At 45.4% G+C, this 18,286-nt stretch overlaps 1 protein-coding gene across 3 annotated transcripts in view; it reads right to left on the minus strand.

Moving 5' to 3' along the window:
• Positions 1 to 18,286, minus strand: part of pde11al (phosphodiesterase 11a, like) — a 476,822-nt gene that overhangs the window by 456,446 nt on the left and 2,090 nt on the right. The gene's annotated exons all lie outside the window — the stretch shown is intronic.

The following is an 18,286-nucleotide window of genomic DNA, read 5'->3' on the forward strand; positions in this document are numbered from 1 at the left end:
GAGGGAGGGCAACAAAGGTTTACCAGACTGACAGCTGGGATGGTGGAACTCATGTACGAGGAGAGATTGAGTTGGTTAGGATTACATTCGCTGGAGTTTAGAATGGGGGGGAATCTCAGAAACCTACAGGACTAGACAGGATAGATGCAGGAAAAATGTTCCCGATGGCAGGAGGAGTCTAGAACCAGGTATCAAAGGATACGGGGTAAACCATTTAGGACTGAGTTGAGGAGAAATTTCTTCACCCAGAGAGTGGTGAGCCTGTGGAATTCTCTATCACAGAAAGCAGTCGAGGCCAAAACATTTTATGTTTTCAAGAATGAGCTAAATATAACTCCTGGGGCTAAAGAGATTACAGGATATGAGGGGGTGGAAAAATGGGAACAGGTTAGATGTAGGAAGTTACTGAGTCGGATAATCAGCTATGGTCATAAGAATGGCAAAGCAGGCTCGAAGAACCGAATGGCCTATTCCTGTTTCTATTTTCTTTGTTTCTAAGGTAGGCAGCTGGGATTTGTTGATATCAATGTTCAGACTAAAATGCTGATCCAGAGAGCACAAATAGACAGACTGGGGCAGGCAAATCAAAGGAAATGCAAGTACAGAAAATAAAATGTCAGGATTAGAGACTGGAATGGCAATAGAAAACTATAATGCAGTACAAGAACAACTTTAGCACTTTCAGACTGACAAAACTTTCCAAGAGCCGGTGCAGACTCGATGGGCCGAATGGCCTCCTTCTGCACTGTAAATTCTATGAAAACATTCCAAGGTGCTGCACTGAAGTGTGACAAAAGAAAGTCGTCAAGCCACATAATCTGATATTGGGACAATCTTTTGGTTGAAGAGATATAATGTCTTGAAGGAGAAGCGAGATGTTGGTGATCAATTCCAGAGCTTAGGGCCTAGCAGCTGATGGTATGGTCACCAGAGATAGAATGACAATTTTTTATTATTATTTTTTTTAAATCTTTTTATTGGCTTTTCTCATATTTATAAAGTTGTTACTTATATACATAGAATTTTTTAACATAGAATTTACAGTGCAGAAGGAGGCCATTCGGCCCATCGAGTCTGCATCAGCTCTTGGAAAGAGCACCCTACCCAAGGTCAACACCTCCACCCTATCCCCATAACCCAGTAACCCCACCCAACACGAAGGGCAATTTTGGACAATAAGGGCAATTTATCATGGCCAATCCACCTAACCTGCACATCTTTGGACTGTGGGAGGAAACCAGAGCACCCGGAGGAAACCCACGCACACACGGGGAGGATGTGCAGACTCCACACAGACAGTGACCCAAGCCGGAATTGAACCTGGGACCCTGGAGCTGTGAAGCAATTGTGCTATCCACAATGCTACCGTGCTGACATTACATTTTTCTTGCCCGTGCTAATTTGCTTTATTTTACAGAGAGGTTTGTTTTGTCCTTCATTTGACTAACTGTACGTACATTTTGCTGCCCTCTGGATCGGTCTATGATATCCCGCCCTTCCTACTCCCCTTCCTCTTCTCTTGTGGTTTCCCCATTCCCCCCCGGGTTGCGCAGTCCTTTGGTTCTTCATCTTTTTTTTTTTCCTGGCTTACTCCTCATTGCTGGCCTCGAACAGGTTTTGGAACAGGCCGACGAACTGCCCGCAAGTATCCAGGAAGCCTTCCTCTGACCCTCGGATGACGTACTTAATCTTCTCCAGGGGGAGAAATTCCGAGGTCAGCGAGCCAGTCTGCAGCTTTGGGTGGTGCTGCCGATCGCCAGCCAAGCAGGATTCTCTGGCGTGCGATTCGGGAAATGAAAGCAAGGGCGTTGGCCCCCTTCCCCCATGTGTATATCTGGCTGCTCCGATACCCCAAAGGATAGAATGACAATTTGAGGTCGCAAGAACAGCGACAGAAACATGACTCAAGTTTGAAGCATGTGAGTGAAGTTGATCCTTTGGGAGAAGGAAAGGCACAAAAAGTTAACTACACTGATAAGACGTCTCAGTCTGAATTATCCTCTAGGTAGAGACATGTGTTGGTGAGCAAATGGCCACGTTTGGTTTTGTTGGAGGAAATCTGACTTTCCTCTGCATTCTCTTTTTTAAAAAAATAATTTTTAAAGGTTTTCATAAAATATCAATAACAAAATGAGAAAGAAAAAAGAACCCAACAGGGTTAAGTACAAAACACAATCTAAAAAAGCAAGCCCCCAAACCTCTCCCCCCCTTTTATAAATAATAAATTAACATTAACACCCCGACTTAACACAACAGGTGTATACACCCCTTCAGACCCTCCAGTGTAAATAACATAAACAAAAATAAAGTAACCCCCCCCCCCCAAGCTGTTGATGCCATTGACCAATGTCTATCGTTCTGCCAGAAAGTCTAAGAACGGTTGCCACCGCCTAAAGAGCCCTTGTACCGACCCTCGCAAGGCGGATTTCACCCTCTCCAATTTAATGAACCCTGCAATATCGCTGATCCAGGATTCCACGCTTGTGGGCCTCGCATCTTTCCACTGAAGGAGAATCCTTCGCCGGGCTACCAGGGACACAAATGTCAGAATTCCGGCCTCTTTCGCCTCCTGCACTCCCGGCTCCTCTGCCACCCCAAATATTGTGAGCCCCCAGCCCAGTCTGACCCTGGATCCTACCACCCTCGACACCGTCCTCGCTATGCCCTTCCAAAATTCCTCCAGCGCTGGGCATGCCCAGAACATATGGGTGTTATTTGCTGGGCTCCCTGAGCACCTAACACACCTGTCCTCACCCCCAAAGAACCGGCTCATCCTTGTCCCAGTCATGTGTGCCCTGTGCAGCACCTTAAACTCCCTCTGCATTCTCAACCTTATGCTATTTTCCTCTGGCCTTCATGCAGGATGGAAGTGACGAGGATAGGATTTTCACTCTGGAAGCTTATAGCTGGCTTGGCACACCCACCTCAGGAAAAGTGTAAAAATGGTGCAATTTTGGTCTGAGATTGTGGGTATGGGGTGGAGTTGGGATCATCACCCCAGCTGCAGTGTTGGAGGTAGCCAAGGGCTGCCAAGTGGGGCTAATTAAAAGGGTTTACCAAAGTTCGCTGAGCCTTTGTTGCAGTTGTTTTATAATAAATATTCAGCTCTCAGCCTTTACACTCCATCACCCATCAACTCCCCATGCTCTTTCCATGTCAACTTATGACAATAGATGTCCCCTAACCCACCACTCTTTGCCCTTACCATCTATACCAACCCACCCACAATCCACCTTGGGCAGACCTCAGTAACCATCCAGAGATGAAACATAAATATTACAGACTTCATGATAATTTTAAAAGTCCCAATCATCAAAACCTATTCAAAACTGCCCCTCAAGTACTTAAAACCCTATTGAAACAAAAAAAAGACTTGTATTCATAGTCCCGCAAAGACTATGAATACTTTAATCACCTCTAAACTTTCAACCAAATTATAAACTTAAGATCCCCTACTCAGAATGATGGGATGTGGAAAACAGCTGACCATTAATAATGTTAGCTTTTGGGGTAACGTCGACAAACAGCTTTTCTAACTCCTAGAACAGGTGTTTTTCAACTCTCACTGACACAGGCATGCTGTTCAAATTATTAAAGGGCTGGGATTTAAATAACTGAATGGCATGAATTTTCCAACTTCCATTAATACACGCAGGCTTTTTTCTTTATAAAAGGATTGGTTTTGACAGTTCTACATACCTCACCCGTCCTTCACGAGCATTTAAATCTGTTCAAATTCATAACTCCCACGTTGTGTGTTAAGGCGCTAGCTACAACAAAAATGGGATTTGTTTGCACTCAGCACAGAGTTTAGATGATCCTGCTGAGATTGTATATTCCTCATGTGGGTCATGCTTCACCTCTTGAACTTGGACTTGGTCCCAGAGCTTCTGGCCAAGAGGTAGTGGCGCTACCATTGCATGACAAGACTGCCCCCTTGCTTAACGGCAAAAATTTAATCTGGTGAAACTGGGAGCAAGACATCCAGATCTGGGTCTTGACCACCATTTTTACAGGACCTCAGAATCTCCATGGCTCCACAAAGATTGAGGCCCTAGTGTGAAAGGTGCAGCCCCCCGCAAAAACACACCCGCCCCCGCCCCCCAAAGCCAAGGTCAGGATCCCCATTTTAAATGGGAGGAAAATCGGATTTCCTCCCATACCATTTTTTAGGTGGTGTAGTTTTGGAAGCCCATTAAAAGCACACCAGGTTTGAGAGTTCATAAATAAAATGAAAAGCCTGGGCAGCACAGTGGCACAATGGTTAGCGTTGTTCAATCCCGGACAACTGTCCATGTGGAGTTTGCACATTCTCCCCATGTCTACGTAGGTCACACCCCCGCAACCCAAAAAGATTTGCAGGCTAGGTGGATTGGCCACGCTAAAATTGCCGATTCGTATGGAAAATAAAAACGAAAAGCCTTCTTAGAAGGTGGGAACATTCCAAAGGGCAAATAAAATGATTTCACAATTTCAAAGAGTCATTATTAGGCACCATATGGTAATGTAGGTGTGTTTACCATACATGTAGACAAGTCGACTAGCATTTACCAGAATTGTGCAATTGTTCATATGCATTACAGTACTCTTCCAATGGATAAAGCAATTTTTGTAAGGGCCACGAAGAATCCAGCACGAGTTTTAAGGATACAAAGAAATAACATTTATTTACAATAACATATATATACACAACAGCAGCAGCAACTTCCCTTGCTGCTCACTCCTCCCTGGCTGGTTCCAAACTGGCCAGCTTTAGTTATGCAGGAAGTCTGCTAATGATTTCTCCGCCCCCCCCTCATTGGGGAAGCTCATACTCCCACAGGATTGTGGGATTGTCATTAGTCCCCAGCCAATGGTAAGCAGGCAGGTTATAACATCCCTCCCCCCCCAAAGTCCAAGGAATCCACCAAAGACCCTGGCGAAGGAGGGCGCCGGACTCATTTTGCCGCAGGCCGGACACCATTTGAACGAGGCGCTGGATTGGGCAGTGTGTAACGAAGACGGAGACCGGCGCTTACGTGATGAACAGCGTAACGGTTGTGCATCCACGGCCCGTGGGCTAAAGGATGCCCCCTCTGAGGCGTCCCCTGTCTCCATCTCGGAATCAGAGTCTGCTGCCTCCGTCATCTCGGCGTCACCATCTCCACGCGGTTCTGTAACGACCTGCACAGGCTTTGAGTGAGGCACCAGAGGAAGATTGTGAGAACTTTTTTCCACTGTGTCTGGTCTCTGGGGCTGTAGAAATGAGCTCCGGGGACGGGGAATCTTTGGAAGGGATAGTCTTCTGGACCGAACGTGGTCTACATGTTTGCGCTGGAGATGACCCTGGGCTTGCACCTGGTATGAGATAGGGCACGTTTGGCGAAGGATTACGCCAGGGACCCACTGGGCACCACCAGCAACATTCCGAACGAACACTGGGTCACCGGGCGCAAACTGCCGAATCAGCCGATGCCGAGAAAAACCATGTCCCTGCCGTTCTTGTGTGCGGCATACTTTTGCGCCAATGTCCGGGAAAACCATGCTCAGGTGGGCGCTAAGTCTCCAGCCCATTAGGAGTTCTGCGGGAGCTACTCCAGTCACCGCATGGGGGGTGGTCCTATACAAAAACAAAAAACGAGCCAGTCTCGTGTCCATTGACCCGGAAGATTGCTTCTTTAGGCCTCGTTTGAATGTCTGCACTGCGCGCTCCGCCAACCCATTTGAAGCCGGGTGGTAAGGGGCAGTGCGGATATGGCGTATGCCGTTCATCTTCATGAACCTCGCAAACTCCTCACTTGTGAATGGAGTGCCGTTGGCATTGACCAGCACCTCGGGGAGGCCATGCATACTGAAAGACAAACGCATCTTCTCAATTGTTGCGCAGGACGTTGTGCCCACCATCTTATGCACCTCTAGCCATTTAGACTGGGTATCGATTAATAGAAGGAACATAGATCCTTGAAAAGGGCCGGCAAAATCCGCATGCCCAAGGCCGCCCTGGCCATTCCCAGTGATGTCGGGGCATGGCCAGCCGGCGGAAGCTTCTGGTGCTGCTGGCAAATGGAGCAGTTTTGGGCCATCTTCTCAATGTCGGTGTCGAGACCTGGCCACCAGACATAACTCCGGGCCAACATCCTCATTTTGGTCACTCCGGGCCAACATTCTCATTTTGGTCACACCTGGATGCCCATTGAGCAAGTCTCTTAGTATCAGCTCCTGTCCTTTTTACGGGACAATCACAAGCGTCCCCCACAAGAGGATGCCGTCTTCCACGCTGAATTCTGACAGCTTGGAGGAAAATGCACACAACTCGCCTGGGAGCTGTCTATGCTGCCCACCATACAGGACTATGTGCCGAACCTTTGACAGGACTGGCTCCATCTGGGTCCACTCACGGATCTGTGATGCCATGACAGGCAATGTGTCCATAAAATTTAGGGTTGCAACCACCTCACCAGTCATGGGGGTCGACATGGGGCCGGTCGATAAAGGCAATCGGCTCAGTGCGTCGGCATTCGCTATCTGGGTTCCTGGTTTGTGCTCCAGAGAATACTCGTCTGCAGCGAGCAACAAAGCCCGGCGCTGGATCTGCGCGGAAGCAATGGGCGGTATTGGCTTATCCTCTCTGAAAAGTCCCAGCAGAGGCTTATGATCAGTCACGATAGTGAAGTGGCGGCCATACACGTACTGGTGGAAACGTTTCACCGCAAAGACCACTGCCAGGCCCTCCTTCGCGATCTGTGCGTAATTTTTTTCCGCTGCAGTCAATGTGCGGGAGGCGAAAGCTATCGGCCGCTCAGCCCCGTTCTCCATCTTGTGGGACAGGACGGCCCCAATACCATACGGGGATGCATCACGTGTGACGTGCAAAGGCTTTCCAGGATCATAGTGGGTTAGTACCTCAGACGATGACAATTGTTGTTTTACCCGCAGGAAAGTGGTTTCTTGCGACTGACCCCAAACCCAGGTGTGATTCTTCTTTAGCAGAAGGTGCAACAGGGCCAGCATAGTTGCCACATTGGGGAGGAACTTCCCGTAATAGTTTACGAGTCCGAGAAAAGAACGAAGATGTGAAGTGTCAGTCGGGGCAGGGGCCTGTTGATTCGCGTGCACCTTCTCTGCGACGGGGTGCAAACCTTTGCAGTCCACCGGATAACCTGATACTTCCTTCACCTGAAAGACGCACTTTGTGTGACGTAAATGGACTCCAGACTCCAAAAAGCATCTAAGGACAGCCTCCAGATTTTCCAAATGTTCCTGCTCCGCCGTCCCTGTGATCAAAACGTCATCTAAGTAGACAGCGACATGCGGTAAACCTCTCAAAATGCCCTCCATAACGCGTTGAAAAATAGCGCAGGCAGAGGATACTCCAAAGGGCAAACGTGTATATTCATACAGGCCCCGGTGTGTATTAATCGTTACATATGGCCAGGAGGCAGGGTCCAGCTCCAACTGTAGGTAGGCGTGACTCATATCTAATTTTGTGAACGAGAGTCCACCTGCAAGCTTCGCGTAGAGATCCTCGATGCGTGGCATTGGATATCGGTCGAGTCGGGAAGCCATATTCACTGTAAGTTCATAGTTGCCGCACAAGCGAACTGTGGCATCTGGCTTCATTACAGGTACAATTGGTGCTACCCAAAGTCTCCAAACGAGTGAGCTCCCCTTCTACCTTCTGGAGCAAGGCGTAAGGCACCGGGCACTCCCGGAAGTAGTGCGGCGTGGCTCCTGGTTCGGCTTGGACACTGGCTACGGCCCCTTTTATTTTCCCCAAACCGGGCTGGAATACATCTGGATATCGTCCTAGCACCTCAGTCAACCCTCCAGAAACTGTTTGGAGGATGTGCTGCCACTGCAACCGCAAATGGCGCAACCAGTCCCGACCCAACAGGCTGGGCCCTTGGCCGCGCACCACGATAAGTGGAAACGCCCCTCCTGGCATCCGTAAACAACAGGGGTCATTGTAGTTCCTGCAATGTCCAATGGTTCCTCAGTGTAGGTGGCCAACCTGGCCTGTGTGTCGGTAAATCTAACGATCTGTATACCATGCTTGATGCGGTCGAATGTACTCTGGGCGATCACGGAGACCGCTGCGCCAGTGTCCAACTCCATCTCAAGCGGGTGACCATTGACCCGTACTGTCACCTTAATGGGGGCCACATGGGGAGCAGCCACACAATGCAGCTGCAGGCAGTCATCCTCCGTCTCCACGTCCTCGGGAGTAGTCGCCGCAGGTTCATCCAAATGGTAGATACGGCCCCTGGGCTGACCCTAGTTTCGGGTGGAACGACACGGTCTCTGGCGCCCCCAGGACCGATGTCCGCGACGGGGTCGGCGCCTACAAGTCTGACACAGACATGGCTCCTCATCCATTGGGTCTGGAGAAGGCTCCCTTCGGGGAGGAATGTCCGACGGCCACTGGCGTCGATCCGGACGTCGCCTCGCCCAAGGTACCGGAGGAGTGCGGGGGGATGTTTTCAGACAGAAGGGGTTGTGCCCCAAGGCATGCACCTCCATTCCCTGTAGCTCCTGCACTCCTCGTTCTGCGCTCTCTCGGGACAATACTATTTGAATGGCCTGTTGAAAAGTCAATGTTGGCTCAGCTAACAGCTTTCTCTGGGTGGCCGCATTGTTAATACCGCAAACCAAACGGTCGCATAACATTTCTGACAAAGGTCTCACCATAGTCTCAGTACTCCGCAATCCTGCGTAGTCTGGATAGAAAGTCGGCAAGTGATTCTCCTGGGGTCCTCTCAGCGGTATTAAACCGGTAATGTTGGACTATCGGGAACGAGGTTGGGTTAAAATGTTGCCTCACTAAGTTCACAACTTCATCAAACGTTTTGGTGTCTGGCGCAGCTGGGTACGTAAGGCTCCTAATCACCCCAAACGTATGCGGGCTGCAGGCAGTGAGCAATATGACCACCTGGCGCTCGTTTTCGGTGATGCTGTTTGCCCGGAAATAGTAACGCATCCGTTGTGCGTACTGGTACCAGCTTTCCAGCGCAGCCATCAAAAACATCCAAACGTCCGTACAGAGGCATGGTATGATAGAAAACAACTTCCAACTTGTATCGAACAAAAATCCAGGGAGGTGGCTTCAGCAGTGTAGACAGCTATTCACTTTAACCCTTGTCGCCAGTTTTGTGAGGGCCACGAAGAATCCAGCACGAGTTTTAAGGATACAAAGAAAAAACATTTATTTACAATAACATATATATATACACACAACAGCAGCAGCAGCAACTTCCCTTGCTGCTCACTCCTCCCTGGCTGGTTCCAAACTGGCCAGCTTTATTTATGCAGGGAGTCTGCTAATGATTTCTCCGCCCCCCTCATTGGGGAAGCTCATACTCCCACAGGATTGTGGGATTGTCATCAGTCCCCAGCCAATGGTAAGCAGGCAGGTTATAACAGCAACATATTTTACTCAAAAGTGTGAAAATATGTTCTGTTCTCATGTGTTGTGTTGTGCTCGGATATAATTCAACTGTATCTGGCTAATTTTACACGTAGAAATGTTTTTTTTAACCTGCTCCCCCTCCACTGATTGCCTCTGCTTTGAAATAGAAATGGATATCTGGTCCATCAATGGAGCTTTTGTTACGACAGTTGCTCTAATATGAATGCCTGGCTGTATCTAAAAAGCTTCAGCTCAGCACTAGTCTTAGAACTATTGAAACTGTTCAGAGCCTATAATAGCACAATGTGACTGTGCGGCTTATGTCTATTTACAAACCGAATTGGCGCGAAAGGTTTAAGTTCTTTGGGGCGGGGGGGGGGGGTGTTTGTCCAAGATAGTGTGTTTACATTCAGGGTCAGGGTTTTCTTAGGTTAACTGTCAAGTTTTACTGTGTTTCCAATGATTTTAAAAATCATATCCATTGCTGTTTCGTGGCTTCTGAGGAATGTACACAGTGCATACTGGGTGTGTGATCAAGGAAGATACATGGGAGGGCATAGAGAACAAAGACTATTACAGCACAGGAACAGGCCCTTTGGCTCTACAAGCCTGCACCAACAATGCTGCCCATCTGAAGAAAAAAACCCTACCCTTCCGGGGACCATATCCCTCCATTCCCATCCTAATCATGTATTTGTCAAGATGCCCCTTAAAAGTCACTATCGTATCTGCTTCCACTACCTCCTCCGGCTGCAAGTTCCAGGCTCCCAATACGAGGTTGAGTACAACTCCTTCCCATTCTGTTTTAAGACGCCCTCCTGGATGCTTCTTTACAGACTCTGCCCCATCCACGCCCCTAGCACTAAGTAAGTCCCAGTCAATATAAAGGAAGTTAAAACCACCCATCACAACAACCTCGTTACTTTTACACCTTGCCAAAATCTGCCTAAATATCTGTTCCTCTATCTCCTGCTGGCTGTTGGGAGGTCTATAGTAAACCCCCAACATTGTGACTACACCTTTCCTATTCCTGACTTCTACCCATATTGCCTCGCTGTATGAGCCCTCCGAGATGTCCTCCCACAGTACAGCTGGGATATTTGCTCCCACAGTACAGCTGTGATATTCTCCTTAACTAGTAGGCAACTCCGCCACCCCTTTTACATTCCTCTCTATACATCTGTATCCTGGAACGTTAAGCTGCCAGTCCTGTCCTTCCCTTAACCAAGTCTCTGTAATGGCAACAACATCATAGTTCCAAGTACTAATCCAAGCTCTAAGTTCATCTGCCTTACCTGTTACACTTCTCATATTGAAACAAATGCACTTCAATCCACCAGACCCTCTTTGATCAGCAACCACACCCTGCCTACTCACCGGCCCTACTCTCTAGTTCCCCTTCAGTTAGTTCACCTTTGCTTTGGTGGGCCATGGATAAATCGGAGGGGACATGGGTGGAATGGGTGAAGAGTTTGGATTAAGTAATGTTGGGAGCTGGGCCTTCTAAATGGCCTGCGTCTGCACCTACACTCCTCCCACACCCTAACAATGTTCACAAAATGGGACTATGAACCTGACCCCAGCGTAGAATTACAAAAATGGCATGTGCAGTCACAAATGGGTCAGTTGTGCATTTTACAATCTGCAAAAGTGCAGGTCGGGCTCCCCCAATCCAAAGAGAAGATTTGGACTCTCAAATACAAAGCAATTGGATTGGATTGGATTATTGTCACGTGTACCAAGGTACAGTGAAAAGTATTTTTCTGCATGCAGCTCAAACAGATCATTCCGCACATGAAAAGAAAATACATAATAGGGCAATCATAAAATACACAATGTAAATATATAGACACAGGCATCGGGTGAAGCATACAGAAGTGTAGTACTACTCGGTGGAGAAGATGTGTGAAGAGATCAGATCAGTCCATAAGAAGGTTATTTAAGAGTCTGGTAACAGTGGGGAAGAAGCTGTTTGTGTGTGTTGTATCTCCTGCCTGATGGAAGAAGTTGGAAGAGTGAGTAAGCCGGGTGGGTGGGGTCTTTGATTATGCTGCCCACTTTCCCAAGGCAGCGGGAGGTATAGACAGAGTCAATGGATGGGAGGTGGGTTCATGAGATGGACTGGGCGGTGTTCACGACTCTGTAGCTTCTTCCGGCCTTGGGTCGAGCAGTTGCCATACCAGGCTGTGATGCAGTCAGATAGGATGCTTTCTGTGGTGCACCTGAAAAGTTGGTAAGAGTCAATGTAGAATTTCCTTCCTGAGAAAGTATAGGTGCTTATGTGCTTTCTTGGGTTGTAGTGTCAATGTGGGTGGACAAGGATACATTTTTGGTGATGTGCGCACCTAGGAATTTGTAGCTGTCAACCATCTCCACCTCGGCCCCGTTGATGCAGACAGAGGTGTGTACAGTACTTTGCTTCCTGAAGTCAATGGCTGGCTCTTTAGTTTTGCTGGCATTGGGGGATAGAGTGTTGTCATTACACCACTCCACTAGGTTCTCTATCTCCCTCCTGTAATCTGACTCATCGTTGTTCAAGATCGGACCCACTACGATCATGTCGTCAGCAAACTTGTAAATGGAGTTGGAGCCAAATTTTGCCATGCAGTCGTGGGTGTATAGGGAGTACAGTAGGGGGCTCAGTCCTTGCCGGGACCCAGGATTGAGGACTATTGTGGTCTGTGGGTCAGAAAGTCAAGGATCCAGTTGCAGAGTGAAGAGCCACGTACTAGGTTTGGAGCTTTGATATGAGCTTGGCAGGGATTAGGATGTTGAAGGCGGAGCTGCAGTCAATAGGAGTCTGATGTAGGAGTTATTGTTGTTGAAATGCTCCAGGGAGGAGTGTAGAGCCAGGGAGATGGTGACTGCTGTGGACAGGTTGTGGTGGTATGCAAATTGCAGTGGATTTAGGAATTCTGGGAGCATGGAGTTGTTATGCCTCATGATCAACCTCTCGAAGCACTTCATTTTGATCGATGTCAAGGCCACCGGACGATAGTCATTGAGGCGTGTTGTGTGGTTCCTCTTTGGCACTAGTATGATGGTGGTCTTCTTGAAGCAGGTAGGAACCTCAGAACGGAGAAGGGAGAAGTTGACGATGTCCATGAACAAATCTGCCGGCTGGTCCGCCCAGAATCTGAGTGCATGACCAGGGTCCCCATCCGGGCCCTCGCCTTCCGAGGGTTCACGGTCAAGAAGGCCGATCTGACTTCAGAAACTGTAACGGTGGGTGTAGGCATGTCCGGGGCTGCTGGGCAGTCAACAGCGGTTTGATGGCTTCCTGCTCGAACCGAGCATAGAATGCACGGAGTTCATCAGGGAGGGATGTGCTGCTGCCGGAGATTCTGTTCGGCTTCACTTTATAGCTCGTTATGTTGTTTAAGCCTTTCCACAATCAACGACTGTCTGTAGCGCTAGTCTGTGACTCTAGTTTGTCTCTTGGCATTGCTGATGACTTTGCAGATGGCGTACCTGGATTTCTTGTATAGGTCAGGGTCACCCGACTTAAACGCCTCAGACTTGGCCTTCAGTAGGGCGTCAATCTCCCAATCAAGCCATGGATTCCAGCTGGGGAACGTACGTAATACTTTATTTGGCATGCAGTTGTCTACACATTTGTTGATCAAGTCTATGACAGTGGTGGCATACCCGTTTCGGTTGGGCACTGAGTTCTTAAATATGGGCCAGTCCACTGACTCCAAGCAATCACGTAGGAGCTCCTCTGTTCCCTCTGGCCAGCAGTGCACAACGTTCTTAAACGGATTCTCCCACTTAAATTTCTTCTTGAATACAAGTTCACACCTGGGGTACTTTACAAAGCACCTAGCAAAGACCACCTACAGAGTGACTGACCAACACAACATGTCGACCTGATCTGGAAATCAAACACCTAAACCCTGGATTCAGTGATATCGCATTAAAAAAGGGCTAAAAATAAGAGAATGACAGGCAAACAGGTTGGTGGAGGTTTCACAACACCATGGGCTGGATTTAACGTTTCCCCATTGGAGCAGGAGGGAAAATTAAATGCAGCAGGTGCTATGCCCACCACCTACCCAGGCACTCACCATTGCCTCCAGTTTTATAAGAAGTCTTTGGGGGATGCGGGTCCCCTCCTTATTCCTGAAATAACAAGCTTGTGACAAAATAATGTGACCAAAATGGATTCACGAAAACAAATCCATGAATACTACAGAGGGAAAGGAGAATTTAGTCACTGAGGTAAATAAAAGGAACTGCCGAAATATGTTACAAGGTTGATCAAAGAAGAATGGAAGGATCTAATTTTTTTTTTTAAGGCTGCAGAGGATAAACATAATAGCAAACAAGAAATTATTTTGGTAAGAAAGCAGTCGTAGAGAAAATAAAAGCCCAGAAGTTGAGAATTAACACAATAAACATTATGAATAATTATTTTCTTCTATTTGTGTGAACTTACTGTCAAACAAAATTTTTAAACATTGCAACAATGATTGTACTTCAAAAGTACATAATTGACTGATAACCTTTGGAATATTCTCCAAGTAACAAAAATCACTATATTTGCAAGCTTTTTCTATGAAGCTAAAAATATAGAATATTAGAGAAGAAAATGATCAAGCAATTTGACAGCACACTGAGAACTGCATTTGCTTTGATTTGATAAGATGCAAGCGACATATTCAAGTCCAAGAAGCAATGCAGAGGTGAGTCGCAAAGCTGACCTTCAATGTCAAAGATCCAAATTTTGAGGAAAAGACTGGAGAAATGTATGCTTTTCAACCTGGAGCGGAGATGGCTGAGCAAAGATCTTAACGTGTGGTATGTAAGATAATTAAAGGACATGGAAAAAGTGAACCTTGAATACTTCAAAATACATTTGAGTAGACAAAAGATCACAAGATAAAATTAATACAAAATAATTTTTAGAACTGATACGAGAGAATGTTCTTCACACACAGCGTGGTCAATGTAGGAAATAGACATCCAGGAAGAGTACTGGAGGCTAAAACCTCAATTTTTTAAATTACTGCTGAAATGGAGGGAATTTAGGATCTTTCATGACCAAACGTCTTTCGTCCTCTACAATCGTTGTATGATTATCAGCTAGGCCTATTTGAGCTCAACTGTCCTTCAGCTATAACTATAGAATGTTAAGGAACCAATCAGCAGTGCTATTAATAAATTATCATATAATCAGTAAAAAGGGAATTAAAAAGAAATTCATGGCAATTTGTAACAAGTTCTTCACATCAGTGTTTATAAAAGATATGAATATTAGGAAATATTCTTGAAACTAAAATGGGAGAAAGTGTAAATAAAACAAAGCTTTAGAGAAATTATTCGAAAGGAAGATACATTTCCTGGACCTAGAGGGAGATCTCCAAGGATCTTGTGGAAAGCAAAACTGCATTTCATCCTCTATTGAGAGGTGTTTGCCAATAGAGACTAGAGAGCAGCCAATTCTATTCCCATAATTACCAAGGAGCTAATCGCACTGGAGTGTTTCCGAGTCAACCACTGTGGAAGCAAGCCACTGCTGTATTTTGCCAAGCATAATCTTGGACCACTCCAATGGTAGTCCATGGTCACTAACACCTTTGAAGCAAGACAAATCCCACTGGAGGGGTTCAGATGATACCACATTAAATTAGAGCAAATCTCTCATGGTTGGTAACGGACATCTGAACCTTTCAACTGAGATTATTGTTCTCAAATCACTCCTGATATTTTTTTTATTTACCTGCACTGTGGAATTTAGAGTTAGCTTTGTCCTATTTGCTGACAATGGCTACTATAGTGGATGTTGCCAGCCAGTGTGATCTTTGCTGTTAATAAGTGATGACAACTATGCTGAATGATTAATGCTTATGACAGAACCATTGTAGGATTAATTAAGTGATAATTATCTGTTGTTTATTGGGAAAGGAAGGTTATATAATTAATATGCAAATAGACATTATTCTAATCATTTACCTTTATTTGGCATCCGTTGATGTCACAGTAAAAGAAAATAATTGGTGCATATTAATAGCATTTTGCCAATTATTAATCCATATTTTAGAAATCAATTATGACTTTACAAAGCCTCTGGGTGGCACAAAAGTACACAAATTAGATTATTTCTGAGGGGAAGAAACTTACAGTGGATTATGGTTTTGTAAAATTTCTATTTTAGGCACACAGGGTTCTCTCTTTTTTTGCTTATGTTAATGAAAAGTAAACAAGTGAAAGTGGTGTCATCTCAAAGTGCCAGAAGATTATTGATCTATGTTTGTTATTGATCTAATTATAATTTTTTTTGTAGCATTCTGTAGATTGTCTCAATTCAGGGGGATGGTTTAGCTCAGTGGGCTACACAGCTGGTTTGTGATGCAGAACAAGGCCAGCAGAGCGGGTTCAATTCCCGTACTGAGCATTCTGCATTCTCCCTCTGTACCCGGGGTTTTCACAGTAACTTCATTGCAGTGTTAATGTAAGCCTACTTGTGACAATAAAAAGATTATTATTCCTTACAAAAACAGGAAATGCCTATTGCAATTTTGTTTGTTTTCTTATATGATCCTCTTACTTAGACCTGAAATTCCTGATCTAGCCTCTTATCTTGACTGATGTATAACAGAGCCTGTAAATATTCTCTCTTGTTGCCATCTAGTAACATTTACACCTCACTTTTTAGGTGTTATTTTAAGTTGTACAACTTCTTTCAGACCGCTTTCAAACTCCAAGTCATGACATTATAGTTATTCTTTCAGTGACATACTGCCTTGCTTATTACCTTTTTTGTATACTGCTGATGGTCTGTCCTTTCATATCAGTTATGGGCTCATTCGCTGCTTCAGAAGTGTTATTGATTTGTCATTTTTATGGGTGTGTTAGAATTGGCTCTGCTTTTGTTTCCTAATGAAATTGCAAACTTGTGAATAAATTGCAAAACTGGACATTCTCATGTGTTAGCTGATCGTAAGTCAAATGAAAATAGGTATTTCTCATTTCTGTACTGGAAACAGAAAATGATTACTTTCAATGTTGCCTTCAGCATTTGATTCGAATTCCAATTGCAGCTTCTCTGCACTTTACCTTGCAATTGACCTTTCCCCCCACCCAAATATTTTTGCTACTTAAATGCAAATCATATATTTTAATTAAAAATTGCCGACTCAGGCACTAATGATATCTGCTAAAGTATGCCAAATTAGGGCTCAACAATTTATTAGCCCTGGATTTATGCTAATATAATCTCCAGCACTAACACTCCCAACATATGCATGCCTCAGTGTATTATAGCTTTCACTGTTCATGAATTCTAGACATGCATTACTATTTGTATGATAATCTCGGTGACTGCCAAGTAATCAGAAAAACTGAGTGTCTTTAAGACAGAGATAGATAGGTTTTTGATCAATAAGGGGATCAGGGGTTATGGGGATGAGAAAAATATCAGCCATGATTGAATGGCGGAGCAGACTCAATGGGCCGATGGCCTAATTCTGTTCCTATGTCTTATGGTCTTAATGAAACTACTTTTGTGCGATCTCAGAAATGAATTGAATTTTGACACTTAGTGGGGAAAGATTCCTCTGCCTCTGGTCGCTGTGTAGTGACAAAAGGCAAAACAGTTTTTTCGAATCATTTAGTTCGACACAACATTTTGGAAAACTGAGAAGTTCTTCCCCTTGAAATTATTACTGCTAACCTTTAAACAATCCAAACTCCGTAACATTGATAATTTTAATTCTGTTGGCTAGTTGCCATTTCAATGCATTTAGCTAATGATGCCAAGTCGGATACTATAAAAGTAATCTGCATCCTATAAAGTATCATTTCCTTTTAACATTTCATGGATGTTTTGGGGTGGGCTGGAGCCATTTGGTTAGATTTGATCCTCAAATTTGCTCTGGTCACAGCCCTGGCAATTACATTTGACTGCACACTAAATACAGCATTTATGCTAGCCCTTTAAAACTCATGAGTTAGCCTACACCTGGCGTACTGTGCCAATTCTGTGCACCACACCTTAAGCAGGAAGTCAAGCCCTCAGAGGGTGCAATGGAGTTTGACATGAATAGGACCGATTAAAAGAGGAATTATGTGGAGAGAGTACAGAAACTGGGATTGTTGTCCTCGGAGCAGAGAAAATGGAGGGGAGGTTCAATAGGGGTTGTCACGATATTCAGGTAAACATCATAGCACATACATACTGATGGACAGATCAACGGACCAATCAACACATACACAACACCACAGCCAATCACAGGCAAGAGCATACACAGTACAAAACAGGGAACACGACACTTCCTGAGCATTCCAGCAGGAGACAGCTCAGGGCACAGAGCTCATAGCAAGCCACTCAGACATCCACCATGTGAGGAGTGCCACTACAAGATAGTATTAGGAATAGGTCCACAGATTCTAGAGTTATGATCGAACCTCAGTAACCAGTTTACCACTGTAAATAAATGTTAACAATAAAACTGAGTTGTACCATTCGCAACCGTGTTGGTTCGTCTGTGTAGCAGAGTACCCAACACATCAGGGGTGTGAGGTATTTTGACAGAATAAGTATAGAGAAACTGTTTCCACTGGCAGGAGGATGGTAACCAGATGACAAGATATTGCTGGGGGGAAAAAGTCATGTTGTCAAAGCTTTTTGGCTTGTACTCATCAGGACATTTGACAAGACAAGTCAAATTTCAAACTATCACAATGTATTCTAAGGAGAAAAAGCAGGACATTTGACAAGACAGTCAAATTTCAAACTATCACAATTTATTCTAAGGAGAAAAAGCAGGATATTTGACAAGACAGTCAAATTTCAAACTATCACAATTTATTCTAAGGAGAAAAAGGTGGTGATTGATTGGCAAGTCAACTCCAGCCAAGGCTTTGCCGCGAAGAAAGTAGTGGCAAACTATAGGCTCT

This window comes from Scyliorhinus torazame, chromosome 6, assembly GCF_047496885.1.
Source record: "Scyliorhinus torazame isolate Kashiwa2021f chromosome 6, sScyTor2.1, whole genome shotgun sequence".
NCBI classification, from domain to species: Eukaryota; Metazoa; Chordata; class Chondrichthyes; order Carcharhiniformes; family Scyliorhinidae; genus Scyliorhinus; species Scyliorhinus torazame.